Here is a 20,508-nt window from a genome sequence, read left to right as displayed (position 1 = left end):
ACAGAGATAGGGAGGGGGCAAGGGATAGGGTGGGATTTGAACAGGAAGATGAGAATTGTAGGGGCTGGAGGAGGTTACAGAGATAGGAAGGGGGCGAGGGGCCGTGGAGGGATTTGAACAGGAGGATGAGAATTGTAGGGCTGGAGGAGGTTACAGAGATAGGGAGGGGGCGTGGGGCCATGGAGGGATTTGAACAGGAAGATGAGAATTGTAGGGGCTGGAGTAGGTTACAGAGATAGGGAGGGGGCGAGGGCCATGGAGGGATTTGAATAGGAGGACGAGAATTGTAGGGGCTGGAGGATGTTACAGAGATAGGGAGGGGGCGAGGGCCATGGAGGGATTTGAACAGGAGGATGAGAATTGTAGGGCTGGAGGAGGGTACAGAGATAGGGAGGGGGCGAGGGGCCATGGAGGGATTTGAACAGGAGGATGAGAATTGTAGGGCTGGAGGAGGTTACAGAGATAGGGAGGGGGCGAGGGCCTTTGTGGGATTTGAACAGGAGGATGAGAATTGTAGGGCTGGAGGAGGTTACAGAAATAGGGAGGGGGCGAGGGCCATGGAGGGATTTGAAGAGGAGGATGTGTATTGTCGGGCTGGAGAAGGTTACAGAGATAGGGAGGGGGCGAGGGCCATGGTGGGATTTGAACAGGAGGATGAGAATTATAGGGCTGGAGGAGGTTACAGAGATAGGGAGGGGGCGATGAGGGCCATGGAGGGATTTGAACAGGAGGATGAGAATTGTAGGGGCCGGAGGAGGTTACAGAGATAGGGAGGGGGCGAGGGCCATGGAGGGATTTCAACAGAAGGATGAGAATTGTAGGGGCTGGAGGAGGTTACAGAGATAGGGAGGGTGCGAGGGCCATGGAGGGATTTGAACAGGAAGATGAGAATTGTAGGGGCTGGAGGAGGTTACAGAGATAGGGTGGGGGCGAGGGGCCATGGAGGGATTTGAACAGGAGGTTGAGAATTGTAGGGCTGGAGGAGGTTACAGAGATAGGGAGGGGGCGAGGGCCATGGAGGGATTTGAACAGGAGAATGAGAATTGTAGGGGGCAGGAGGAGGATACAGAGATAGGGAGGGAGCGAGCGTCCATGGAGTGATTTGAACAGGAGGATGAGAATTGTAGGGCTGTAGGAGGTTACAGAGATAGGGAGGGGGCGAGGGGCCATGGAGGGATTTGAACAGGTGGATGAGAATTGTAGGGACTGGAGGAGGTTACAGAGATAGGGAGGGGGCGAGGGGCCATGGAGGGATTTGAACAGGAGGATGAGAATTGTAGGGGCTGGAGGAGGTTACAAAGATAGGGAGGGGGCGAGGGGCCATGGAGGGATTTGAACAGGAGGATGAGAATTGTAGGGCTGGAGGAGGTTACAGGGATAGGGAGGGGGTGAGGGCCATGGAGTGATTTGAACAGGTGGATGAGAATTGTAGGGGCTGGAGGAGGTTACAGAGATAGGGAGGGGGCGAGGAGCCATGTAGGGATTTGAACAGGAGGATGAGAATTGTAGGGCTGGAAGAGGTTACAGAGATAGGGAGGGGGCGTGGGGCCATGGAGGGATTTGAACAGGAAGATGAGAATTGTAGGGCTGGAGGAGGTTACGGAGATAGGGAGAGGGCGAGGGCCTTTGTGGGATTTGAACAGGAGGATGAGAATTGTAGGGCTGGAGGAGGTTACAGAGATAGGGAGGGGGCGAGGGCCATGGAGGGATTTGAACAGGAGGATGAGAATTGTAGGGCTGGAGGAGGTTACAGAGATAGGGAGGGGGCGAGGGCCATGGAGGGATTTGAAGAGGAGGATGTGTATTGTCGGGCTGGAGAAGGTTACAGAGATAGGGAGGGGGCGAGGGCCATGGTGGGATTTGAACAGGAGGATGAGAATTGTAGGGCTGGAGGAGGTTACAGAGATAGGGAGGGGGCGATGAGGGCCATGGAGGGATTTGAACAGGAGGATGAGAATTGTAGGGGCCGGAGGAGGTTACAGAGATAGGGAGGGGGCGAGGGCCATGGAGGGATTTCAACAGGAGGATGAGAATTGTAGGGGCTGGAGGAGGTTACAGAGATAGGGAGGGGGCGAGGGGCCATGGAGGGATTTGAACAGGAGGATGAGAATTGTAGGGCTGGAGGAGGTTACAGAGATAGGGAGGGGGCGTGGGCCATGGAGGGATTTGAACAGGAAGATGAGAATTGTAGGGGCTGGAGGAGGTTACAGAGATAGGGTGGGGGCGAGGGGCCATGGAGGGATTTGAACAGGAGAATGAGAATTGCAGGGGGCAGGAGGAGGATACAGAGATAGGGAGGGAGCGAGGGTCCATGGAGTGATTTGAACAGGAGGATGAGAATTGTAGGGCTGTAGGAGGTTACAGAGATAGGGAGGGGGCGAGGGGCCATGGAGGGATTTGAACAGGTGGATGAGAATTGTAGGGACTAGAGGAGGTTACAGAGATAGGGAGGGGGCGAGGGGCCATGGAGGGATTTGAACAGGAGGATGAGAATTGTAGGGGCTGGAGGAGGTTACAAAGATAGGGAGGGGGCGAGGGGCCATGGAGGGATTTGAACAGGAGGATGAGAATTGTAGGGCTGGAGGAGGTTAGAGAGATAGGGACGGGGCGTGGGGCCATGGAGGGGTTTGAACAGGAGGATGAGAATTGTAGGGGGGTGGAGGAGGTTACAGAGATAGGGAGGGGGCAAGGGCCATGGAGGGATTTGAACAGGAAGATGAGAATTGTAGTGGCTGGAGGAGGTTACAGAGATAGGGAGGGGGCGAGGGGCTGTCGAGGGATTTGAACAGGAGGATGAGAATTGTAGGGCTGGAGGAGGTTACAGAGATAGGGAGGGGGCGAGGGCCATGGAGGGATTTGAACAGGAGGATGAGAATTGTCGGGGCTGGAGGAGGTTGCAGAGATAGGGAGGGGGCGAGGGCCATGGAGGGATTTGAACAGGAGGATGAGAATTGTAGGGCTGGAGGAGGTTACAGAGATAGGGAGGGGGCGAGGGCCATGGTGGGATTTGAACAGGAGGATGAGAATTGTAGGGCTGGAGGAGGTTACAGAGATAGGGCGGGGGCGTGGGCCATGGAGGGATTTGAACAGGAAGATGAGAATTGTAGGGGCTGGAGGAGGTTACAGAGATAGGGAGGGGGCGAGGGGCCATGGAGGGATTTGAACAGGAAGATGAGAATTGTAGGGGCTGGAGGAGGTGACAGAGATAGGGAGGGGGCGAGGGGCCATGGAGGGATTTGAACAGGAGAATGAGAGTTGTAGGGGCTGGAGGAGGTTAGAGAGATAGGGAGGGGGCGTGGGGCCATGGAGGGATTTGAACAGGAGGATGAGAATTGTAGGGGGGTGGAGGAGGTTACAGAGATAGGGTGGGGGCAAGGGCCATGGAGGGATTTGAACAGGAAGATGAGAATTGTAGGGGCTGGAGGAGGTTACAGAGGTAGGGAGGGGGCGAGGGGCCGTGGAGCGATTTGAACAGGAGGATGAGAATTGTAGGGCTGGAGGAGGTTACAGAGATAGGGAGGGGGCGTGGGGCCATGGAGGGATTTGAACAGGACGATGAGAATTGTAGGGGCTGGAGGAGGTTACAGAGATAGGAAGGGGGCGAGGGCCATGGAGGGATTTGAACAGGAGGATGAGAATTGTAGGGGCTGGAGGAGGTTACAGAGATAGGGAGGGGGCGAGGGCCATGGTGGGATTTGAACAGGAGGATGAGAATTGTAGGGCTGGAGGAGGTTACAGAAATAGGGAGGGGGCGAGGGCCATGGTGGGATTTGAACAGGAGGATGAGAATTGGAGGGCTGGAGGAGGTTACAGAGATAGGGAGGGGGCGTGGGCCATGGAGGGATTTGAACAGGAAGATGAGAATTGTCGGGGCTGGAGGAGGTTACAGAGATAGGGAGGGGGCGAGGGGCCATGGAGGGATTTGAACAGGAAGATGAGAATTGTAGGTGCTGGAGGAGGTTACAGAGATAGGGAGGGGGCGAGGGGCCATGGAGGGATTTGAACAGGAGAATGAGAATTGTAGGGGGCTGGAGGAGGTTACAGAGATAGGGAGGGGTCGAGGGCCATGGAGGGATTTCAAAAGGAGGATGTGTATTGTCGGGCTGGAGAAGGTTACAGAGATAGGGAGGGGGCGAGGGCCATGGTGGGATTTGGAGAGGAGGATGAGAATTGTAGGGCTGGAGGAGGTTACAGAGATAGGGAGGGGGCGAGGGCCATGGAGGGATTTGAAGAGGAGGATGTGTGTTGTCGGGCTGGAGAAGGTTACAGAGATAGGGAGGGGGCGAGGGCCATGGTGGGATATGAACAGGAGGATGAGAATTGTCGGGCTGGAGCAGGTTACAGAGATAAGGAGGGGGCGATGAGGGCCATGGAGGGATATGAACAGGAGGATGAGAATTGTAGGGGCCGGAGGATGTTACAGAGATAGGGAGGGGGCGAGGGCCATGGAGGGATTTGAACAGGAGGATGAGAATTGTAGGGACTGGAGGAGGTTACAGAGATAGGGAGGGGGCGAGGGCCATGGAGGGATTTGAACAGGAGGATGAGAATTGTGAGGCTGGCGGAGGTTACCGAGATAGGGAGGGAGCGTGGGGCCATGGAGGGATTTGAACAGGAAGATGAGAATGGTAGAGGCTGGAGGAGGTTACAGAGATAGGGAGGGGGCGAGGGGCCATGGAGGGATTTGAACAGGAGAATGAGAATTGTAGGGGGCTAGAGGAGGTTACAGAGATAGGGAGGGGGCGAGGGGCCGTGGAGTGATTTGAACAGGAGGATGAGAATTGTGGGGCTGGCGGAGGTTACCGAGATAGGAGGGGGCGAGGGCCATGGAGGGATTTGAACAGGAAGATGAGAATTGTAGGGGCTGGAGGAGGTTACCGAGATAGGGAGGGGGTGAGGTGCCGTGGAGTGATTTGAACAGGAGGATGAGAATTGTAGGGCTGTAGGAGGTTACAGAGATAGGGAGGGGGCGAGGGGCCATGGAGTGATTTCAACAGGAGGATGAGAATTGTAGGGGCTGGAGGAGGTTACAGAGATAGGGAGGGGGCGAGGGGCCATGGAGGGATTTGAACAGGAGGATGAGAATTGTAGGGCTGGAGGAGGTTACAGAGATAGGGAGGGGGGCGAGGGGCCATGTAGGGCTTTGAACAGGAGGATGAGAATTGTAGGGCTGGAGGAGGTTACAGAGATAGGGAGGGGGCGTGGGGCCATGGAGGGATTTGAACAGGAGGATGAGAATTGTAGTGGGGTGGAGGAGGTTACAGAGATAGGGAGGGGGCAAGGGATAGGGAGGGATTTGAACAGGAAGATGAGAATTGTAGGGGCTGGAGGAGGTTACAGAGATAGGAAGGGGGCGAGGGGCCGTGGAGGGATTTGAACAGGAGGATGAGAATTGTAGGGCTGGAGGAGGTTACAGAGATAGGGAGGGGGCGTGGGGCCATGGAGGGATTTGAACAGGAAGATGAGAATTGTAGGGGCTGGAGTAGGTTACAGAGATAGGGAGGGGGCGAGGGCCATGGAGGGATTTGAATAGGAGGACGAGAATTGTAGGGGCTGGAGGATGTTACAGAGATAGGGAGGGGGCGAGGGCCATGGAGGGATTTGAACAGGAGGATGAGAATTGTAGGGCTGGAGGAGGGTACAGAGATAGGGAGGGGGCGAGGGGCCATGGAGGGATTTGAACAGGAGGATGAGAATTGTAGGGCTGGAGGAGGTTACAGAGATAGGGAGGGGGCGAGGGCCTTTGTGGGATTTGAACAGGAGGATGAGAATTGTAGGGCTGGAGGAGGTTACAGAAATAGGGAGGGGGCGAGGGCCATGGAGGGATTTGAAGAGGAGGATGTGTATTGTCGGGCTGGAGAAGGTTACAGAGATAGGGAGGGGGCGAGGGCCATGGTGGGATTTGAACAGGAGGATGAGAATTATAGGGCTGGAGGAGGTTACAGAGATAGGGAGGGGGCGATGAGGGCCATGGAGGGATTTGAACAGGAGGATGAGAATTGTAGGGGCCGGAGGAGGTTACAGAGATAGGGAGGGGGCGAGGGCCATGGAGGGATTTCAACAGAAGGATGAGAATTGTAGGGGCTGGAGGAGGTTACAGAGATAGGGAGGGTGCGAGGGCCATGGAGGGATTTGAACAGGAAGATGAGAATTGTAGGGGCTGGAGGAGGTTACAGAGATAGGGTGGGGGCGAGGGGCCATGGAGGGATTTGAACAGGAGGTTGAGAATTGTAGGGCTGGAGGAGGTTACAGAGATAGGGAGGGGGCGAGGGCCATGGAGGGATTTGAACAGGAGAATGAGAATTGTAGGGGGCAGGAGGAGGATACAGAGATAGGGAGGGAGCGAGCGTCCATGGAGTGATTTGAACAGGAGGATGAGAATTGTAGGGCTGTAGGAGGTTACAGAGATAGGGAGGGGGCGAGGGGCCATGGAGGGATTTGAACAGGTGGATGAGAATTGTAGGGACTGGAGGAGGTTACAGAGATAGGGAGGGGGCGAGGGGCCATGGAGGGATTTGAACAGGAGGATGAGAATTGTAGGGGCTGGAGGAGGTTACAAAGATAGGGAGGGGGCGAGGGGCCATGGAGGGATTTGAACAGGAGGATGAGAATTGTAGGGCTGGAGGAGGTTACAGGGATAGGGAGGGGGTGAGGGCCATGGAGTGATTTGAACAGGTGGATGAGAATTGTAGGGGCTGGAGGAGGTTACAGAGATAGGGAGGGGGCGAGGAGCCATGTAGGGATTTGAACAGGAGGATGAGAATTGTAGGGCTGGAAGAGGTTACAGAGATAGGGAGGGGGCGTGGGGCCATGGAGGGATTTGAACAGGAAGATGAGAATTGTAGGGGCTGGAGGAGGTTACAGAGATAGGGAGGGGGCGAGTGGCCGTGGAGGGATTTGAACAGGAGGATGAGAATTGTAGGGCTGGAGGAGGTTACAGAGATAGGGAGGGGGCGAGGGGCCATGTAGGGGATTGAACAGGAAGATGAGAATTGTAGGGGCTGCAGGAGGTTACAGAGATAGGGAGGGGGCGAGGGGCCATGGATGGATTTGAACAGGAGAATGAGAATTGTAGGGGGCTGGAGGAGGTTACAGAGATAGGGAGGGGGCGAGGGCCATGGTGGGATTTGAACAGGAAGATGAGAATTGTAGGGGCTGGAGGAGGTTACAGAGATAGGGAGGGGGCGAGTGGCCGTGGAGGGATTTGAACAGGAGGATGAGAATTGTAGGGCTGGAGGAGGTTACAGAGATAGGGAGGGGGCGAGGGGCCATGTAGGGGTTTGAACAGGAAGATGAGAATTGTAGGGGCTGGAGGAGGTTACAGAGATAGGGAGGGGGCGAGGGGCCATGGATGGATTTGAACAGGAGAATGAGAATTGTAGGGGGCTGGAGGAGGTTACAGAGATAGGGAGGGGGCGAGGGGCCGTGGAGTGATTTGAACAGGAGGATGAGAATTGTAGGGGGCTGGAGGAGGTTACAGGGATAGGGAGGGGGCGAGGGGCCATGTAGGGATTTGAACAGGAGGATGAGAATTGACGGGGGGTGGAGGAGGTTACAGAGATAGGGAGGGGGCGAGGGGCCATGTAGGGATTTGAACAGGAGGATGAGAATTGTAGGGCTGGAGGAGGCTACAGAGATAGGGAGGGGGCGTGGGGCCATGGAGGGATTTGAACAGGAGGATGAGAATTGACGGGGGGTGGAGGAGGTTACAGAGATAGGGAGGGGGTAAGGGCCATGGAGGGATTTGAACAGGAAGATGAGAATTGTAGTGGCTGGAGGAGGTTACAGAGATAGGGAGGGGGCGAGGGGCCATGGAGGGATTTGAACAGGAAGATGAGAATTGACGGGGGGTGGAGGAGGTTACAGAGATAGGGAGGGGGCGAGGGGCCATGGAGGGATTTGAACAGGAGAATGAGAATTGTAGGGGCTGGAGGAGGTTACAGAGATAGGGAGGGGGCGAGGGGCCATGGAGGGATTTGAACAGGAGGATGAGAATTGTAGGGGCTGGAGGAGGTTACAGAGATAGGGAGGGGGCGAGGGCCATGGAGGGATTTGAACAGGAAGATGAGAATTGTCGGGCTGGAGGAGGTTACAGACATAGGAAGGGGGTGAGGGCCATGGAGGGATTTGAACAGGAAGATGAGAATTGTAGGGGGCTGGAGGAGGTTACAGAGATAGGGAGGGGGCGAGGGCCATGTAGGGATTTGAACAGGAGGATGAGAATTGTAGGGCTGGAGGAGGTTACAGAAATAGGGAGGGGGCGAGGGCCATGGAGGGATTTGAAGAGGAGGATGTGTATTGTCGGGCTGGAGAAGGTTACAGAGATAGGGAGGGGGCGAGGGCCATGGTGGGATTTGAACAGGAGGATGAGAATTATAGGGCTGGAGGAGGTTACAGAGATAGGGAGGGGGCGATGAGGGCCATGGAGGGATTTGAACAGGAGGATGAGAATTGTAGGGGCCGGAGGAGGTTACAGAGATAGGGAGGGGGCAAGGGCCATGGAGGGATTTCAACAGGAGGATGAGAATTGTAGGGGCTGGAGGAGGTTACAGAGATAGGGAGGGGGCGTGGGCCATGGAGGGATTTGAACAGGAAGATGAGAATTGTAGGGGCTGGAGGAGGTTACAGAGATAGGGTGGGGGCGAGGGGCCATGGAGGGATTTGAACAGGAGGATGAGAATTGCAGGGCTGGAGGAGGTTACAGAGATAGGGAGGGGGCGAGGGCCATGGAGGGATTTGAACAGGAGAATGAGAATTGTAGGGGGCAGGAGGAGGATACAGAGATAGGGAGGGAGCGAGGGTCCATGGAGTGATTTGAACAGGAGGATGAGAATTGTAGGGCTGTAGGAGGTTACAGAGATAGGGAGGGGGCGAGGGGCCATGGAGGGATTTGAACAGGTGGATGAGAATTGTAGGGACTGGAGGAGGTTACAGAGATAGGGAGGGGGCGAGGGGCCATGGAGGGATTTGAACAGGAGGATGAGAATTGTCGGGGCTGGAGGAGGTTGCAGAGATAGGGAGGGGGCGAGGGCCATGGAGGGATTTGAACAGGAGGATGAGAATTGTAGGGCTGGAGGAGGTTACAGAGATAGGGAGGGGGCGAGGGCCATGGTGGGATTTGAACAGGAGGATGAGAATTGTAGGGCTGGAGGAGGTTACAGAGATAGGGCGGGGGCGTGGGCCATGGAGGGATTTGAACAGGAAGATGAGAATTGTAGGGGCTGGAGGAGGTTACAGAGATAGGGAGGGGGCGAGGGGCCATGGAGGGATTTGAACAGGAAGATGAGAATTGTAGGGGCTGGAGGAGGTGACAGAGATAGGGAGGGGGCGAGGGGCCATGGAGGGATTTGAACAGGAGAATGAGAGTTGTAGGGGCTGGAGGAGGTTAGAGAGATAGGGAGGGGGCGTGGGGCCATGGAGGGATTTGAACAGGAGGATGAGAATTGTAGGGGGGTGGAGGAGGTTACAGAGATAGGGTGGGGGAAGGGCCATGGAGGGATTTGAACAGGAAGATGAGAATTGTAGGGGCTGGAGGAGGTTACAGAGGTAGGGAGGGGGCGAGGGGCCGTGGAGCGATTTGAACAGGAGGATGAGAATTGTAGGGCTGGAGGAGGTTACAGAGATAGGGAGGGGGCGTGGGGCCATGGAGGGATTTGAACAGGACGATGAGAATTGTAGGGGCTGGAGGAGGTTACAGAGATAGGAAGGGGGCGAGGGCCATGGAGGGATTTGAACAGGAGGATGAGAATTGTAGGGGCTGGAGGAGGTTACAGAGATAGGGAGGGGGCGAGGGCCATGGAGGGATTTGAACAGGAGGAAGAGAATTGTAGGGCTGGAGGAGGTTACAGAAATAGGGAGGGGGCGAGGGCCATGGTGGGATTTGAACAGGAGGATGAGAATTGGAGGGCTGGAGGAGGTTACAGAGATAGGGAGGGGGCGTGGGCCATGGAGGGATTTGAACAGGAAGATGAGAATTGTCGGGGCTGGAGGAGGTTACAGAGATAGGGAGGGGGCGAGGGGCCATGGAGGGATTTGAACAGGAAGATGAGAATTGTAGGTGCTGGAGGAGGTTACAGAGATAGGGAGGGGGCGAGGGGCCATGGAGGGATTTGAACAGGAGAATGAGAATTGTAGGGGGCTGGAGGAGGTTACAGAGATAGGGAGGGGTCGAGGGCCATGGAGGGATTTCAAAAGGAGGATGTGTATTGTCGGGCTGGAGAAGGTTACAGAGATAGGGAGGGGGCGAGGGCCATGGTGGGATTTGGAGAGGAGGATGAGAATTGTAGGGCTGGAGGAGGTTACAGAGATAGGGAGGGGGCGAGGGCCATGGAGGGATTTGAAGAGGAGGATGTGTGTTGTCGGGCTGGAGAAGGTTACAGAGATAGGGAGGGGGCGAGGGCCATGGTGGGATATGAACAGGAGGATGAGAATTGTCGGGCTGGAGCAGGTTACAGAGATAAGGAGGGGACGATGAGGGCCATGGAGGGATTTGAACAGGAGGATGAGAATTGTAGGGGCCGGAGGATGTTACAGAGATAGGGAGGGGGCGAGGGCCATGGAGGGATTTGAACAGGAGGATGAGAATTGTAGGGACTGGAGGAGGTTACAGAGATAGGGAGGGGGCGAGGGCCATGGAGGGATTTGAACAGGAGGATGAGAATTGTGAGGCTGGCGGAGGTTACCGAGATAGGGAGGGAGCGTGGGGCCATGGAGGGATTTGAACAGGAAGATGAGAATGGTAGAGGCTGGAGGAGGTTACAGAGATAGGGAGGGGGCGAGGGGCCATGGAGGGATTTGAACAGGAGAATGAGAATTGTAGGGGGCTAGAGGAGGTTACAGAGATAGGGAGGGGGCGAGGGGCCGTGGAGTGATTTGAACAGGAGGATGAGAATTGTGGGGCTGGCGGAGGTTACCGAGATAGGAGGGGGCGAGGGCCATGGAGGGATTTGAACAGGAAGATGAGAATTGTAGGGGCTGGAGGAGGTTACCGAGATAGGGAGGGGGTGAGGTGCCGTGGAGTGATTTGAACAGGAGGATGAGAATTGTAGGGCTGTAGGAGGTTACAGAGATAGGGAGGGGGCGAGGGGCCATGGAGTGATTTCAACAGGAGGATGAGAATTGTAGGGGCTGGAGGAGGTTACAGAGATAGGGAGGGGGCGAGGGGCCATGGAGGGATTTGAACAGGAGGATGAGAATTGTAGGGCTGGAGGAGGTTACAGAGATAGGGAGGGGGGCGAGGGGCCATGTAGGGCTTTGAACAGGAGGATGAGAATTGTAGGGCTGGAGGAGGTTACAGAGATAGGGAGGGGGCGTGGGGCCATGGAGGGATTTGAACAGGAGGATGAGAATTGTAGTGGGGTGGAGGAGGTTACAGAGATAGGGAGGGGGCAAGGGATAGGGAGGGATTTGAACAGGAAGATGAGAATTGTAGGGGCTGGAGGAGGTTACAGAGATAGGAAGGGGGCGAGGGGCCGTGGAGGGATTTGAACAGGAGGATGAGAATTGTAGGGCTGGAGGAGGTTACAGAGATAGGGAGGGGGCGTGGGGCCATGGAGGGATTTGAACAGGAAGATGAGAATTGTAGGGGCTGGAGTAGGTTACAGAGATAGGGAGGGGGCGAGGGCCATGGAGGGATTTGAATAGGAGGACGAGAATTGTAGGGGCTGGAGGATGTTACAGAGATAGGGAGGGGGCGAGGGCCATGGAGGGATTTGAACAGGAGGATGAGAATTGTAGGGCTGGAGGAGGGTACAGAGATAGGGAGGGGGCGAGGGGCCATGGAGGGATTTGAACAGGAGGATGAGAATTGTAGGGCTGGAGGAGGTTACAGAGATAGGGAGGGGGCGAGGGCCTTTGTGGGATTTGAACAGGAGGATGAGAATTGTAGGGCTGGAGGAGGTTACAGAAATAGGGAGGGGGCGAGGGCCATGGAGGGATTTGAAGAGGAGGATGTGTATTGTCGGGCTGGAGAAGGTTACAGAGATAGGGAGGGGGCGAGGGCCATGGTGGGATTTGAACAGGAGGATGAGAATTATAGGGCTGGAGGAGGTTACAGAGATAGGGAGGGGGCGATGAGGGCCATGGAGGGATTTGAACAGGAGGATGAGAATTGTAGGGGCCGGAGGAGGTTACAGAGATAGGGAGGGGGCGAGGGCCATGGAGGGATTTCAACAGAAGGATGAGAATTGTAGGGGCTGGAGGAGGTTACAGAGATAGGGAGGGTGCGAGGGCCATGGAGGGATTTGAACAGGAAGATGAGAATTGTAGGGGCTGGAGGAGGTTACAGAGATAGGGTGGGGGCGAGGGGCCATGGAGGGATTTGAACAGGAGGTTGAGAATTGTAGGGCTGGAGGAGGTTACAGAGATAGGGAGGGGGCGAGGGCCATGGAGGGATTTGAACAGGAGAATGAGAATTGTAGGGGGCAGGAGGAGGATACAGAGATAGGGAGGGAGCGAGCGTCCATGGAGTGATTTGAACAGGAGGATGAGAATTGTAGGGCTGTAGGAGGTTACAGAGATAGGGAGGGGGCGAGGGGCCATGGAGGGATTTGAACAGGTGGATGAGAATTGTAGGGACTGGAGGAGGTTACAGAGATAGGGAGGGGGCGAGGGGCCATGGAGGGATTTGAACAGGAGGATGAGAATTGTAGGGGCTGGAGGAGGTTACAAAGATAGGGAGGGGGCGAGGGGCCATGGAGGGATTTGAACAGGAGGATGAGAATTGTAGGGCTGGAGGAGGTTACAGGGATAGGGAGGGGGTGAGGGCCATGGAGTGATTTGAACAGGTGGATGAGAATTGTAGGGGCTGGAGGAGGTTACAGAGATAGGGAGGGGGCGAGGAGCCATGTAGGGATTTGAACAGGAGGATGAGAATTGTAGGGCTGGAAGAGGTTACAGAGATAGGGAGGGGGCGTGGGGCCATGGAGGGATTTGAACAGGAAGATGAGAATTGTAGGGGCTGGAGGAGGTTACAGAGATAGGGAGGGGGCGAGTGGCCGTGGAGGGATTTGAACAGGAGGATGAGAATTGTAGGGCTGGAGGAGGTTACAGAGATAGGGAGGGGGCGAGGGGCCATGTAGGGGATTGAACAGGAAGATGAGAATTGTAGGGGCTGCAGGAGGTTACAGAGATAGGGAGGGGGCGAGGGGCCATGGATGGATTTGAACAGGAGAATGAGAATTGTAGGGGGCTGGAGGAGGTTACAGAGATAGGGAGGGGGCGAGGGCCATGGTGGGATTTGAACAGGAAGATGAGAATTGTAGGGGCTGGAGGAGGTTACAGAGATAGGGAGGGGGCGAGTGGCCGTGGAGGGATTTGAACAGGAGGATGAGAATTGTAGGGCTGGAGGAGGTTACAGAGATAGGGAGGGGGCGAGGGGCCATGTAGGGGTTTGAACAGGAAGATGAGAATTGTAGGGGCTGGAGGAGGTTACAGAGATAGGGAGGGGGCGAGGGGCCATGGATGGATTTGAACAGGAGAATGAGAATTGTAGGGGGCTGGAGGAGGTTACAGAGATAGGGAGGGGGCGAGGGGCCGTGGAGTGATTTGAACAGGAGGATGAGAATTGTAGGGGGCTGGAGGAGGTTACAGGGATAGGGAGGGGGCGAGGGGCCATGTAGGGATTTGAACAGGAGGATGAGAATTGACGGGGGGTGGAGGAGGTTACAGAGATAGGGAGGGGGCGAGGGGCCATGTAGGGATTTGAACAGGAGGATGAGAATTGTAGGGCTGGAGGAGGCTACAGAGATAGGGAGGGGGCGTGGGGCCATGGAGGGATTTGAACAGGAGGATGAGAATTGACGTGGGGTGGAGGAGGTTACAGAGATAGGGAGGGGGTAAGGGCCATGGAGGGATTTGAACAGGAAGATGAGAATTGTAGTGGCTGGAGGAGGTTACAGAGATAGGGAGGGGGCGAGGGGCCATGGAGGGATTTGAACAGGAAGATGAGAATTGACGGGGGGTGGAGGAGGTTACAGAGATAGGGAGGGGGCGAGGGGCCATGGAGGGATTTGAACAGGAGAATGAGAATTGTAGGGGCTGGAGGAGGTTACAGAGATAGGGAGGGGGCGAGGGGCCATGGAGGGATTTGAACAGGAAGATGAGAATTGTAGGGGCTGGAGGAGGTTACAGAGATAGGGAGGGGGCGAGGGGACATGGAGGGATTTGAACAGGAGGATGAGAATTGTAGGGGCTGGAGGAGGTTACAGAGATAGGGAGGGGGCGAGGGCCATGGAGGGATTTGAACAGGAAGATGAGAATTGTCGGGCTGGAGGAGGTTACAGACATAGGAAGGGGGTGAGGGCCATGGAGGGATTTGAACAGGAAGATGAGAATTGTAGGGGGCTGGAGGAGGTTACAGAGATAGGGAGGGGGCGAGGGCCATGTAGGGATTTGAACAGGAGGATGAGAATTGTAGGGCTGGAGGAGGTTACAGAAATAGGGAGGGGGCGAGGGCCATGGAGGGATTTGAAGAGGAGGATGTGTATTGTCGGGCTGGAGAAGGTTACAGAGATAGGGAGGGGGCGAGGGCCATGGTGGGATTTGAACAGGAGGATGAGAATTATAGGGCTGGAGGAGGTTACAGAGATAGGGAGGGGGCGATGAGGGCCATGGAGGGATTTGAACAGGAGGATGAGAATTGTAGGGGCCGGAGGAGGTTACAGAGATAGGGAGGGGGCGAGGGCCATGGAGGGATTTCAACAGGAGGATGAGAATTGTAGGGGCTGGAGGAGGTTACAGAGATAGGGAGGGGGCGTGGGCCATGGAGGGATTTGAACAGGAAGATGAGAATTGTAGGGGCTGGAGGAGGTTACAGAGATAGGGTGGGGGCGAGGGGCCATGGAGGGATTTGAACAGGAGGATGAGAATTGCAGGGCTGGAGGAGGTTACAGAGATAGGGAGGGGGCGAGGGCCATGGAGGGATTTGAACAGGAGAATGAGAATTGTAGGGGGCAGGAGGAGGATACAGAGATAGGGAGGGAGCGAGGGTCCATGGAGTGATTTGAACAGGAGGATGAGAATTGTAGGGCTGTAGGAGGTTACAGAGATAGGGAGGGGGCGAGGGGCCATGGAGGGATTTGAACAGGTGGATGAGAATTGTAGGGACTGGAGGAGGTTACAGAGATAGGGAGGGGGCGAGGGGCCATGGAGGGATTTGAACAGGAGGATGAGAATTGTAGGGGCTGGAGGAGGTTACAAAGATAGGGAGGGGGCGAGGGGCCATGGAGGGATTTGACCAGGAGGATGAGAATTGTAGGGCTGGAGGAGGTTACAGGGATAGGGAGGGGGTGAGGGCCATGGAGTGATTTGAACAGGAAGATGAGAATTGTAGGGGCTGGAGGAGGTTACAGAGATAGGGAGGGGGCGAGTGGCCGTGGAGGGATTTGAACAGGAGGATGAGAATTGTAGGGCTGGAGGAGGTTACAGAGATAGGGAGGGGGCGAGGGGCCATGTAGGGGTTTGAACAGGAAGATGAGAATTGTAGGGGCTGCAGGAGGTTACAGAGATAGGGAGGGGGCGAGGGGCCATGGATGGATTTGAACAGGAGAATGAGAATTGTAGGGGGCTGGAGGAGGTTACAGAGATAGGGAGGGGGCGAGGGCCATGGTGGGATTTGAACAGGAAGATGAGAATTGTAGGGGCTGGAGGAGGTTACAGAGATAGGGAGGGGGCGAGGGCCATGGAGAGATTTGAACAGGAGGATGAGAATTGTAGGGCTGGAGGTGGTTACAGAGATAGGGAGGGGGCGAGGGGCCATGTAGGGGTTTGAACAGGAAGATGAGAATTGTAGGGGCTGCAGGAGGTTACAGAGATAGGGAGGGGGCGAGGGGCCATGGATGGATTTGAACAGGAGAATGAGAATTCTAGGGCTGGAGGAGGTTACAGGGATAGGGAGGGGGTGAGGGCCATGGAGTGATTTGAACAGGTGGATTAGAATTGTAGGGGCTGGAGGAGGTTACAGAGATAGGGAGGGGGCGAGGGGCCGTGGAGTGATTTGAACAGGAGGATGAGAATTGTAGGGCTGGAGGAGGTTACAGGGATAGGGAGGGGGTGAGGGCCATGGAATGATTTGTACGGGAGGATGAGAATTGACGGGGGGTGGAGGAGGTTACAGAGATAGGGAGGGGGCAAGGGCCATGGAGGGATTTGAACAGGAAGATGAGAATTGTAGTGGCTGGAGGAGGTTACAGAGATAGGGAGGGGGCGAGGGGCCATGGAGGGATTTGAACAGGAAGATGAGAATTGACGGGGGGTGGAGGAGGTTACAGAGATAGGGAGGGGGCGAGGGGCCATGGAAGGATTTGAACAGGAGAATGAGAATTGTAGGGGCTGGAGGAGGTTACAGAGATAGGGAGGGGGCGAGGGGCCATGGAGGGATTTGAACAGGAAGATGAGAATTGTAGGGGCTGGAGGAGGTTACAGAGATAGGGAGGGGGCGAGGGGCCATGGAGGGATTTCAACAGGAGGATGAGAATTGTAGGGGCTGGAGGAGGTTACAGAGATAGGGAGGGGGCGAGGGGCCATGGAGGGATTTGAACAGGAGGATGAGAATTGTAGGGCTGGAGGAGGTTACAGAGATAGGGAGGGGGGCGAGGGGCCATGTAGGGCTTTGAACAGGAGGATGAGAATTGTAGGGCTGGAGGAGGTTACAGAGATAGGGAGGGGGCGTGGGGCCATGGAGGGATTTCAACAGGAGGATGAGAATTGTAGTGGGGTGGAGGAGGTTACAGAGATAGGGAGGGGGCAAGGGATAGGGAGGGATTTGAACAGGAAGATGAGAATTGTAGGGGCTGGAGGAGGTTACAGAGATAGGAAGGGGGCGAGGGGCCGTGGAGGGATTTGAACAGGAGGATGAGAATTGTAGGACTGGAGGAGGTTACAGAGATAGGGAGGGGGCGTGGGGCCATGGAGGGATTTGAACAGGAAGATGAGAATTGTAGGGGCTGGAGGAGGTTACAGAGATAGGGAGGGGGCGAGGGCCATGGAGGGATTTGAATAGGAGGACGAGAATTGTAGGGGCTGGAGGATGTTACAGAGATAGGGAGGGGGCGAGGGCCATGGAGGGATTTGAACAGGAGGATGAGAATTGTAGGGCTGGAGGAGGGTACAGAGATAGGGAGGGGGCGAGGGGCCATGGAGGGATTTGAACAGGAGGATGAGAATTCTAGGGGGGTGGAGGAGGTTGCAGAGATAGGGAGGGGGCAAGGGCCATGGAGGGATTTGAACAGGAAGATGAGAATTGGAGGGGCTGGAGGAGGTTACAGAGATAGGGAGGGGGCGAGGGGCCGTGGAGGGATTTGAACAGGAGGATGAGAATTGTAGGGCTGGAGGAGGTTACAGAGATAGGGAGGGGGCGTGGGGCCATGGAGGGATTTGAACAGGACGATGAGAATTGTAGGGGCTGGAGGAGGTTACAGAGATAGGAAAGGGGCGAGGGCCATGGAGGGATTTGAACAGGAGGATGAGAATTGTAGGGGCTGGAGGAGGTTACAGAGATAGGGAGGGGGCGAGGGCCATGGAGGGATTTGAACAGGAGGATGAGAATTGTAGGGGCTGGAGGAGGTTACAGAGATAGGGAGGGGGCGAGGGCCATGTAGGGATTTGAACAGGAGGATGAGAATTGTAGGGCTGGAGGAGGTTACAGAGATAGGGAGGGGGCGTGGGCCATGGAGGGATTTGAACAGGAAGATGAGAATTGTCGGGGCTGGAGGAGGTTACAGAGATAGGGAGGGGGCGAGGGCCATGCAGGGATTTCAAGAGGAGGATGTGTATTGTCGGGCTGGAGAAGGTTACAGAGATAGCGAGGGGGCGAGGGCCATGGAGGGATTTCAAGAGGAGGATGTGTATTGTCGGGCTGGAGAAGGTTACAGAGATAGGGAGGGGGCGAGGGCCATGGTGGGATTTGGAGAGGAGGATGAGAATTGTAGGGCTGGAGGAGGTTACAGAGATAGGGAGGGGGCGAGGGCCATGGAGGGATTTGAAGAGGAGGATGTGTGTTGTCGGGCTGGAGAAGGTTACAGAGATAGGGAGGGGGCGAGGGCCATGGTGGGATATGAACAGGAGGATGAGAATTGTCGGGCTGGAGCAGGTTACAGAGATAGGGAGGGGGCGATGAGGGCCATGGAGGGATTTGAACAGCAGGATGAGAATTGTAGGGGCCGGAGGAGGTTACAGAGATAGGGAGGGGGCGAGGGCCATGGAGGGATTTGAACAGGAGGATGAGAATTGTAGGGACTGGAGGAGGTTACAGAGATAGGGAGGGGGCGAGGGCCATGGAGGGATTTGAACAGGAGGATGAGAATTGTGAGGCTGGCGGAGGTTACCGAGATAGGGAGGGAGCGTGGGGCCATGGAGGGATTTGAACAGGAAGATGAGAATGGTAGAGGCTGGAGAAGGTTACAGAGATAGGGAGGGGGCGAGGGGCCGTGGAGGGACTTGAACAGGAGGATGAGAATTGTAGGGCTGGAAGAGGTTACAGAGATAGGGAGGGGGCGAGGGGCCATGGAGGGATTTGAACAGGAAGATGAGAATTGTAGGGGCTGCAGGAGGTTACAGAGATAGGGAGGGGGCGAGGGGCCATGGAGGGATTTGAACAGGAGAATGAGAATTGTCGGGGGCTAGAGGAGGTTACAGAGATAGGGAGGGGGCGAGGGGCCGTGGAGTGATTTGAACAGGAGGATGAGAATTGTAGGGCTGTAGGAGGTTACAGAGATAGGGAGGGGGCGAAGGGCCATGGAGGGATTTCAACAGGTGGATGAGAATTGTCGGGGCTGGAGGAGGTTACAGAGATAGGGAGGGGGCGAGGGGCCATGTAGGGATTTGAACAGGAGGAAGAGAATTGTAGGGCTGGAGGAGGTTACAGAGATAGGGAGGGGGCGAGGGGCCGTGGAGGGACTTGAACAGGAGGATGAGAATTGTAGGGCTGGAGGAGGTTACAGAGATAGGGAGGGGGCGAGGGGCCATGGAGGGATTTGAACAGGAAGATGAGAATTGTAGGGGCTGCAGGAGGTTACAGAGATAGGGAGGGGGCGAGGGGCCATGGAGGGATTTGAACAGGAGAATGAGAATTGTAGGGGGCTGGAGGAGGTTACAGAGATAGGGAGGGGGCGAGGGGCCGTGGAGTGATTTGAACAGGAGAATGAGAATTGTAGGGGGCTGGAGGAGGTTACAGAGATAGGGAGGGGGCGAGGGGCCGTGGAGTGATTTGAACAGGAGGATGAGAATTGTAGGGCTGGAGGAGGTTACAGAGATAGGGAGGGGGCGAGGGGCCATGGAGGGATTTGAACAGGAGAATGAGAATTGTAGGGGGCTGGAGGAGGTTACAGAGATAGGGAGGGGGCGAGGGGCCGTGGAGTGATTTGAACAGGAGGATGAGAATTGTAGGGCTGGAGGAGGTTACAGGGATAGGGAGGGGGTGAGGGCCATGGAGGGATTTGAACAGGTGGATGAGAATTGTAGGGGCTGGAGGAGGTTACAGAGATAGGGAGGGGGCGAGGGGCCATGTAGGGATTTGAACAGGAGGATGAGAATTGTAGGGCTGGAAAAGGTTACAGAGATAGGGAGGGGGCGTGGGGCCATGGAGGGATTTGAACAGGAGGATGAGAATTGACGGGGGTTGGAGGAGGTTACAGAGATAGGGAGGGGGCGAGGGGCCATGGAGGGATTTGAACAGGAGGATGAGAATTGTCGGGGGCTGGAGGAGGTTACAGAGATAGAGAGGGAGCGAGGGTCCATGGAGTGATTTGAACAGGAGGATGAGAATTGTAGAGCTGTAGGAGGTTACAGAGATAGGGAGGGAGCAAGGGCCATGGAGGGATTTGAACAGGAAGATGAGAATTGTAGTGGCTGGAGGAGGTTACAGAGATAGGGAGGGGGCGAGGGCCATGGAGGGATTTGAACAGGAAGATGAGAATTGACGGGGGGTGGAGGAGGTTACAGAGATAGGGAGGGGGCGAGGGGCCATGGAGGGATTTGAACAGGAGAATGAGAATTGTAGAGGCTGGAGGAGGTTACAGAGATAGGGAGGGGGCGAGGGGCCATGGAGGGATTTGAACAGGAAGATGAGAATTGTAGGGGCTGGAGGAGGTTACAGAGATAGGGAGAGGGCGAGGGGACATGGAGGGATTTGAACAGGAGGATGAGAATTGTAGGGGCTGGAGGAGGTTACAGAGATAGGGAGGGGGCGAGGGCCATGGAGGGATTTGAACAGGAAGATGAGAATTGTAGGGCTGGAGGAGGTTACAGACATAGGAAGGGGGTGAGGGCCATGGAGGGATTTGAACAGGAAGATGAGAATTGTAGGGGGCTGGAGGAGGTTACAGAGATAGGGAGGGGGCGAGGGCCATGTAGGGATTTCAACAGGAGGATGAGAATTGTAGGGCTGGAGGAGGTTACAGAGATAGGGAGGGGGCGAGGGGCCGTGGAGGGATTTGAACAGGAGGATGAGAATTGTAGGGGCTGGAGGAGGTTACAGAGATAGGGAGGGGGCGAGGGGCCGTGGAGGGATTT

Source organism: Somniosus microcephalus, unplaced genomic scaffold (genome assembly GCF_052327205.1).
Source record: "Somniosus microcephalus isolate GS21.2 unplaced genomic scaffold, FLI_Smic_1.0 unresolved_chr9, whole genome shotgun sequence".
NCBI lineage: Eukaryota > Metazoa > Chordata > Chondrichthyes > Squaliformes > Somniosidae > Somniosus > Somniosus microcephalus.
The sequence above is the reverse complement of the archived record's forward strand: the minus strand, read 5'-3'. Positions refer to the sequence as shown.